Here is a 10192-nt window from a genome sequence, read left to right on the forward strand (position 1 = left end):
TATCCATAGAAGATCACACGAATTGTGAAGCGATTAGTTGTATTGTCTCGACTCAGTCCATAGACAATCACTTTCGGAGAAAGGACTTATAGGTGGAAAAGTTTTAGATTGAGGTATATTTGGGTACCCTCGTCTTTTCAATTGGTATCAGAGCAGGCAAACACGAAAAAGATCTAACAATCTGTGTTTGGTGCGATCCAACCTATAAGAAATTGAATCTATGTTTGATTCAGTTATCGTAGAGCAAGAAGATGATATACTTCAGTAAGGATGTTTGTTTTCGAAACCTGATAAACATCTCAACACTGTTAGTTCACTAGTGGAACATATCTCAGGAAATATTAACCATGATGAGTTAATACAGAAATAAATACTTGTGACAAACAAGTCAGATTTAGATAACAGTAATGAGATTAGATTTTTCATAAAGCTTGCTGAAAAATATAATCTAAAGGATAATATACCTTATCCATCTGCCGAGAAGATTGTCAGAGAATCTTTGATTCATGAAGATGCTGAATCTAAAGAACTTGAATTTGTTCAAGCCAAAAGGGCTATATTAGTTAAAACAAGGATATGTGATTCTAAACTCCAGAATCTCTTAACTAATATACAACATCGTGATTCTAATAGTCTAACCACTTACAAGAATCAAAATAGATGTGTTTTAAGAGGTAATCCTTTGACTAGTGTCCAGTCAAGATCGTCTGACGATAATTATCTCTTAAACAGAGAGAAATATCAACTCAAGTATACAAATACAAATGATTTCAGATCATGTTATTTTGTTGTTGATCAACTGTCTAAAATAGAATCCAGGAAACAATCTCATCAAATGATGTTGTCATATTCCAAGAAATTCCTGGGTTTATTTAGAGTTATGGTTATTTCACAACTCAAAAAACTTCAAGTCACGCTTATGATCCTGTTCATCGAACTGATCATTCTGTTAAATCGGATCACTTCAGCTGTGATACAGTAAAAGAAGTTTATTCTTGGAAGAATCCCAAAAGGATAGATATTCGAAAATATCATGATGGATCATGTTCCACAAATTCTGAGCTATCACAAGCTCACTCCAACAACTGATGTTGGTATTCGGAATTTCCCTAAGATGTGCTCAATTCAAATAAAAGGGAAGTTCTTAAAAGGAGCACGAGAATATGAAGGAAGTATAATATTATACTCACAAATATCTAAAGTGTTTTTCTATGCCAGGAATACCTTCTCTATTTTTAGAAAAATACTTTCGATCTTTGGAAATCCCTTGAGAAAATTTTGGAAAAATATTTTCAGATAAAGTGTATATTTTCACAAATAATATACCTTGATTAAGTATCTGATTCTTGGAAACCAAGTTTGATTCGTTATATAAACCATCTATAGGACCGATACTTCCCTCTATATTGTCTGCGGTCAAAGATGGGTGAAAATACTATTGATGTTGAATCTCAACTTCGGAAACTAGAAACCTTTCAAGTTGAGCTCAAATGATATTTCTCAAAAGAACATAAAATGAATCATATTAATTTTAACCTTATGCTTATGTTAATGGGAGATTTTGAAGTTGCCCGTGAAATTATGGAAACTGCAGTTTTGAATGAAAAGCTGCTTGAGTCAAAATTCTTAAAGTTGATCGTGGAAGCAAATCTCTTGAAAAAGAGACTCAACCATCTAAAAGAAAAGAGAAGACTAAAAGATCATATCACTGAGGAACTTTCGGTGAATAATGAGAGCACTTCAAAAGATTAAGTTATTTTTTGTAATACTTATTCAAAAGAAAAATAAACATCAGTTTTTGATTTCTTTCAATAAATTATATAAGGTCTATTATGAATAAAACTATCTTATTTATGAATAAAATTATTGGTTTATGATTTTTCTTGTGATAGTTTTCAATTACATAGCTTGTGCTTAAATGATTTATCTTATTGTTATATATGTTTATGGGATGATTGATTTCAGTTTTCATGATCTTAATATTCGATCCCATATTTGTGAACCCTTATGGTTTGGGTGACTTTTTGGTTTAGCAGGATTAAGTTCTAGCCCATGTTGGTAGGCTTTATCAAAGGATCGTAAGGGGTTCTGATTGAAACTAATATGTGAAATAGTCACAATATGTTGAATCGTTTGGTTTAGTATAAAATCATATGTGTTTCGGGGTTTCAACTTTTGCATTGCAATAGTAAAAACCGGTTTTCAACCTTTCTCTGGTAAAGGTTGCTCTTTGTTGTTGTTCTTTTTTTTTGCCAGAGGATGACAACGTAACGGGGGAGAGGTCTATGTGAACTTGCGCTTAATGACATATCTTTATGGGGTGAAGAGGATGCGGAGCTTGAGGTAACGAATTTTTTAGTTAATCGTTTTCCTGTTTAAGAAAAGCCTGATTTTATTGCATATATTTATTGCTTTTGCTTAACAAAATTTCAGTACAATTGATGTTTTATTCCATTATTTGTGTATGGATGTGTGTGATTCAATTGTTTCCGGTTAAGAAAAACTATTGTTATCTTGCTTTATTGTTTGGTATCAATTGTTTAGTCTTACGAAATTACGGTACAATTGCAGTACTTAATGTCTATGTTGTTTCAATTGCTTCTGGTTGAGGTAAATAACTATGCAAGCTGATTTATTTGGTTTGTATGAATTGTTTATGGCTTAACAAAAGAAAAGGTTTTCGGGATGAATTGTTTAGTCCAATTCGATTCCGGATAAGAGAAACTAAGTTAATTCTGATCTTAGTTAGACTTATCAAAGTGGAGGTTTCGGTTATTCAAGTCTAATCGAATGCCTTAACAAGAAATGCTAGTTAACTAAACTAGTACTTGTCTTGTTTAAAAGTGAAAGGTCTAAGTTATTGATGAGAATAACTAGAGCCTGATAAGAAAAATAAAGTTAATTCTAATCTTTATTTTGGTCTTATCGAACAAGCGATTGTTTTTGTACAATCGCTTTAGCAAAGGAACTAAGGTGCTTAGTCGATTTTTGGTTTGCTAAACTATTAGGGAAAATTGCTTCGGGCAATTGTTTCCTCGGTAACATATCAAAACAAAATTACTTTGTAGTTTCGATTTTGATATTGGTTATCAAAAATGATGTGTGGAACCCTCGTGCTTAACTCTTATGGGTTTTGCAAGTCTCTTTGTAAGATATGTAAGATCCTTTCGGTTTGTCCTTTATTTGCTCGTACCTTTGTCATTTTGTGACAAAAAGGGGGAGAAATATATGGAGTAAACAAGTGATATTGATATTGATTTGTATTTATTTGGTATCATTAAGGAAAGGACAATGGTGCTTAAATGTTATATCTAACGAAAGAGTAAAGCATACACTAAGGGGGGGTAACATATCATATGATGATGGAAATAACAAAGACGTGCGGATTGAAAATCTACCTATCTTACCTTTAGGGGAGTATTAGCTTTGTTATTATAATGTCAACATCGGCATTTATGAACTGAATGTATATAGGTTATTGTGTTGTTGAAGTTGGGAATCAAGCGTATGTGTAATTGTTTGTGGGTGAAAACCGTTTCTGATGATTTTGGTAATTTTGGGTGTGTGGATGAGAAACGAATCTAAACCCTAAAAAATGTATTGCACGGGAGTACTTTTGATTCGAGAGATCAATTTGTACAATCCTGGCCTAAACTAAGAAATGGTCGTTCCAGGCTTGCTTCGGTCACAAAGTGAAGGAGAAGGATTGGTCTTAGGGAGGGAAGCGAAGAGAGTGTTGAGACCAGAATAGTTGATTCTGAAAGTGTAGTTGTTTATGACTTGTATCTGAAAGTAGAACTGGCTAGCTGAATGGAAAGCTACCAGGTGATTTGTAGATACTGTGTTGTTGCCGACCAAAACTTGTTTTTTGGTGAAAATAGGTGAAGCCTATTTATACAAGTCATATTGAAGCGTACCCTGGTCTCGTAGGAAGTGAAAACGATTGAGTGGTGGAAGAATAGAGTAACGTGTAACCGTCAGTCATTATGCTTCCATGATGAAGGAAGTGAATTCGTTTACACCGTTACTTTTTACCAACACTAATTGTCCTGCTTCATGACACTTTCTTGTAACGGGAGCATTGCACACCGCACGTTGTAAACCACCAGACCAATACCCTGATGAGCATCCCCTAGTTTGTGACATGTTTGATGTCTCGAGTGTTTTCGTGGAAAACATGTAGCACTTTTCCACGTGTGGAAAATCAAAGTCAAGGGACTTATCGCAGGAAAATAACATGTAATGCTATTAGGATCGTTTTGGATAGTCGCCTAAAACTTGCCACAGGTTTTTCAGTTCGGTGGCGAACTTCGATGACTGAGATTGCATCTCATGAAGGAGGGTAGCCGTTGATTATGGCTACCTTGTGTTGGCGCCTGATAATGGCATGGTGGCGTTTTGGTGTACGCCAGTGGCAATGTGGCATGGATGGCATGGCTCGTGCATGCCAGTGGAACAGTGGTGCAAGTGGCGTCTGACGTAGCCATAGCCACTAGATTTAGGCAGCTGGTCGCCTGAAACTTGCCACAAGTCTGTCAGTTCGGTGGCGAACTTGGATGGCTAGGCTTTTAATTCAGGAGAGAGGGTGGCCGTTGATTATGGCCACATTCTGTTGGCACCTGTTAATGGCATAATGGCATAGCCGCGCCTATGACGTTGTGGCATGGTCACGCCTGTGGCGTTGTGGCATGGACAAAGCTAGGGCTTGGCTCGGTGGCCAAAATTAGGGCTTGGCGGCGTGGTCAAGGATAGGATTTGGCGACGTGGCCAAAGTTAGGGCTTGGCAGCATGGCCAAGGCTAGGATTTGGCGTCGTGGCCAAAGTTAGGGCTTGGTGCCGTGGCCAAGGCTAGGATTTGGCGCCGTAGCCAAAATTAGGGCTTGGCGGCGTGGCCAAGGCTAGGATTTTGCGTCGTGGCCAAAGTTAGGGCTTGGCGTCGTGGCCAAGGCTAGGATTTGGCGCCATGGCCAAAGTTAGGGCTTGGCGGCGTGGCCAAGGCTAGGATTTGGCGTCATGGACAAAATTAGGGCTTGGCGGCGTGGCCAAGGCTAGGATTTGGCGGTGTTGCCTAAAGTGGCTTGTGGCATGTTATTTCGGTAGAGTGGCATTCCGATTAATATGTTGTTGTGGCAGGGCGCGTTTGGCTCGCCAGTTAGTATGGTGGCGCGGCAGGGCGCGTTTGGCCTTTAATGTATGGTGGCGAGTTTAGAGAGACTTGATTGGTCAATAAAAGGGTACGGCCAAACATAAGGCGCGGTCACATCTCTAGTGCTTGTGGCGCATTTTAAAGTGACCTGATTGGTCGGTAGGAAGGAGAGGGGCCGACCAAGCATGTGCGTGGATACACTTCTGGTCTGAGTGTGGCGGCTATAGAGCGACCTGATTGGTCGATGGGAAATGGGAAATATTGGCTCGATCTCGTATCCATAGACGATCACACGAAGTATGAACCGATTAGTTGTATCGTCTCGACTCAGTCCATAGACAATCACTTTCGAAGAAAGGACTTATAGGTGGAAAAGTTTTAGATTGAGGTATATTTGGGTACCCTCGTCTTTTCACAAGAAAATTCCAAAACCGGAAATATTCTCAAGATATTACATTAAAGTACCTAATTTCGGTTTTCATATTTCCAATTACTTACCAAACCGTATTTCCGAAAACTCTCTTAGAAAACTTTTATTATTTGTCTAGCACATTAACTAATAATATTTTCAGAGGATATGTTTTAGTTGCTGGTAATTAAAACATATATTATGAATATCATAATTAAATGCTTTTCAATTTTTCGGTCATGGGATCACCTTGAATATCAAGGAATATCTTTGAACAATTAATGATAATAGTTATGTACATGTTCTAATAATGTTGACATCTAGAAGTTTCTCAGCAAACCCTAATTCCAAGCTTCACACAAAACATAAAGAGATATGTGAATATTAGAAACTTGGTTTTGCTCCTTAGGATCGGTTCTACCATGACTCACAATGTAAGTTGTGATCGGTTATACCATTCTTCCTAAACTAGGTTGTGACCGGTTACACCTTGCTTCCCAGAGGTAGCTTGTAATCGGTTACACCTTACTTCCCGAGTTAGCTTATGATTAGTTACACCCTGGTTCTCAAAGTAACTTGTGACCGATTATAACTAACTCCCCAAATTAGCTTGTGATTGGTTACACCTTGCTTCCAAAAGGTAGCTTGTGACCGATTACAACTAACTTCCCAACGTAGCTTGTGACCAGTTACACCATGCTTCACAAAGTAGCTTGTGATCGATTACAACATGCTACAGAGTATAGGCTATGACCGGTTATACCTCAAATCTCAACAAGTTAAGATAAGTTCTACCTTGTCATCTTATATTGGTCATTAAAAAGATATTCAATAAAGAACCTGACCAATCATGATTTCCTTTTGATTATGAAACGCGTTCATATATGTACTTCCTTTAAACAAATGTTATAAACCATTGTTTCCTAGGGTGAAATCATACCTATATCAGTATATCTTACACATAATCAAGTGACTATATACATAGTTTATGTTGATGTCATGTTTATGAAGTTCCAAAAGATAAGCATTTATACTTCGTAAATTCAATAAGTTCCTTGACACTTTGATCATAATGATATGACTAAGTCTAACCACTAGAGTATTATTTATATATAGCTTCACATGTTATGTTTTCAATATAATCCGACTTGAAAGATACGTTAAGAAAGGAAACAAGATCAGGTCAATATTACTAACCTTAAGTGGAAGGATGATGTCCTCATTGTTATCGTTACATCTTCACATTCTTCAGGTATTCAGAGTAATAATTGTACGTCTCAACATTCCTAGACTTTCTAGTCTAACATAAACGAAGTTGACTCTAATATTTAATCAAGCGACTCTAGATGAGTTTCGATACTAAAATATGACAACCAAACTTGGCATACCAACGCTTGGTGGGTTCAATCGAGCTATTCTCTAACACCTACTACTTTATAATTTTTTATATCTAACCAAATTTAATTCCTCCCTTAAGGGATTATACGTAAACTTAATATTGGATGTATCATGTATAAGGGGAATATTTTCTGCACAAAGTGGGAAGATGCGAAGTGTGCGCTCTAGTAGTGCGGGATCGCAGTCATCAATGAGGTAATAACACAACTGTTTGAATTACTAGGTCGTAGGCACATATTTGTCTGAGTTAGAAAAATCTATTGAATTTGTCCTGATTGACGAGTCAACTACATTTTTTGCACTACTCAAATCTCTTTTTTCTCTCCCTTAAGCAAAAATCAAGAGTTTAGGCCAATATCTCTAGGCAATACCCATTACAACATCATTTCAGAAATCATAGCTAAAGAATGAAGAAGCACATAGAGAAGCTGATATATCCAATGCAAGTTGTTGTCCCTTGCAAGCTTATTGATGAATATATATATATACCATGGTTCAAGAAATAATGCATAGCATGAAAAGTAAAGAAGGGAAGGGTGGTCAATTGGCTCTAAAAGTGGATAAAAATTCAAAGACTTTGATAGAATGAAATGAATATTCATATTTGATAGGCTGGAATGAATATTCATACTTGATATTCTTAGAAAGTTTGGCTTCTGTAAAAACTGGTGCTAATTTATTTTTCAATACATATGTATTACTCAAATTGAAATGATGATTAATGGGTCTCTCACTAAGCATTTCCATCCTAGCAAAGGCATTAGATAGAGATACCCTCATTCTCCCTATCTATTAATTCATTATTGTCATGGAGGCTTCGAAAAAATTCTTGCTCATTGTGAACAAAAATATAAACAGATAGGTCTAAATATTGCAAGAACAACACCAAAGATATATCATTTATTGTTTTTAGCTGATAGGTTGTTATTTTGCAAGGGTAATCTCACACAAACCAGAAATATCCTTTAAACAAATGTTGACTTTAGCAGATACTCTGGGAAAGTTCTAAATTTCTCTAAATTTTCGGTTTATTTCAGTCATAACCTTGATCCTTCTATTTGTCAATCTTTAGCTAGAATTCTCTAAGTGAAACAAATAGACAAGTAAAAATATCTTGGATTTCCTTTCTTCTTAAATGGAAATAAGAAAATCTCATTTTTTACTTTTATAGATAAAATGGTGAACAAAATTGCTAACTGAAAATCTTTTAATCTCATTGAAGATGGAAGAACTATTATGTTTAACAATGTATTAAATTCTTTCCATGATCAACATATGATGTTATTCAAGCTACCTGATAATAATATCAAAGGAATTAATTCGGCTCAAAAAAAATTCTGGTGAAAGAAGAAGAACAACAAAAGGTGTCACACTATCAGTTGGAAGAATTTGTGCAAACATATAAGAAGGACGGTTGTCTTGCTTTTAGAGATTTGTAGTGCTTCAACAGGGAATTGTTAGTGAAATATGCTTGGATACTTTGTGTAAGTTTGATGATATCTGTCATAAGGCCTTATCAACAAAATATTTCCCAAGTAGTGATATTGTTAATGCAACAGAAAAGTTAGGCTCATCCCGAGATTGGAGAAGTATTAACTCATAATTGTAATTTATTAAAGAGTATAGTTGATGATGCTTGGATAAAGACACTGATATTAGGATTTGGTCTCAGAAGTAGATCCTTGAACTCCACATCCTCCAATCCTAAAAGCCGATGTATTCAATCCTTTTCAATCCTTATAACTATGAGAAGGTTTTTCGGCTCTTTAATGCCATTAATGATCGATGGGACTTGTCACTTCTTAAAGATATTTTCTCTCCTGAATTTTTTAGACTCATATCTAACAAAAGTGTCCATTATAATTAAAAAAAAAACACTGGTGTGGAAAAGAGTGTGTTTTCTCTGTGAAGTCCTTGTATAAAAAGTTATATGGAGAAAAGTTGCTAATGTTCCAAATTTATGAACAAAGAAAATTTAGAACCAAATGTGAAGGTTGCCTGTGATGCCAGCACTTCCTCTGGGAATGCCTAAGAAAAAAAAAAAATCCTATTAGAGAAAGAATTTTTTATGCCATAAGAAATTATGATATAAATTATCCTTTCTGACACAACACAATTAAGTCTGACACATATCTCATAATTCTTGGCTCTGTCCCTATCTACAACCATGCATAATTGGTTGGTTTGTAAACATTGAACAAGGAGTTTGCATTGACGAGGAGAATGGTAAAATGACCTTTATTTCTTGATCAATATGGAAAGAAAGATGCTTCAAAGTCTTTCGGAAATTAAAATATGAATTTAAGGATGTGATTAACAAAATTAGTCACCTATGGATGATAATTCCTTTGCGGCCACTTTGAGAAGAAGTAGTCATACTCCAAAACAGAATAAAACTAATCTTTTATAAATTCCTCCTAAACAGTCTCCATTGCCGAACTACAAGTCTTCGTTAAACACTTAATATAAGAATATAATCTTGATGCCAAATACTCACCACTAATGCTAATCATATCCGGTAAGTTTCATCAATAATCAACAAGAAAAATAGTTAATTACTTATACAAAAGTTGAACAATCCCTAGAAAAATCCCCATTTGAAGAGATGTAGGATTTCAGGCTAATCATACTCAATAGGAAAGTTTCACCAATAACAGGAACAAGAGTTAAATTACTTATAAAAAAAGTTTGAACAAACCTTAGAAAAATCCCCCTTTGAAGAGATGTAAGATGCTGGGAATGGATTAATATTGAGAAATTTTCCAAGTGAAATTAAGGGATCTAAATGCCTTTATGTCGAGGAAGCAATGAATCCAGAGCAATTAGAAGGACTGACCTTATGTAAAATTGTATTATGGGCCAAGAAACTAAAGCTTGGAAGGTTAAACTTTGAGACAGATTCAATAGTGATTGTGGAAATAGCCTGGAAAATCTATGCTTTTATTAGAGACATCATTTTAGTTTTTTAACAATTCACATCCGGGAAGTTCCATTATGTGCAATAATAAAGAAATAAAGCAGTTAATATCGTATCGCAGATAGTTAGAACTAAAATATCTTCGGAAGAGTGGGATTGTTCATTACCAAATTACATTAGTGTTGAATTGTTACATGAATTGGTTAATATAACTTCTTCTTAATTAAAACATTCATTTTCGGATAAGAAAAAATAACTTTAATTTTATACCGATTAAAGAACAATGATATACCGAGATATTATAGGAATTTTTAGACATTCG

This window comes from Papaver somniferum, chromosome 1, assembly GCF_003573695.1.
Source record: "Papaver somniferum cultivar HN1 chromosome 1, ASM357369v1, whole genome shotgun sequence".
NCBI classification, from domain to species: domain Eukaryota; kingdom Viridiplantae; phylum Streptophyta; class Magnoliopsida; order Ranunculales; family Papaveraceae; genus Papaver; species Papaver somniferum.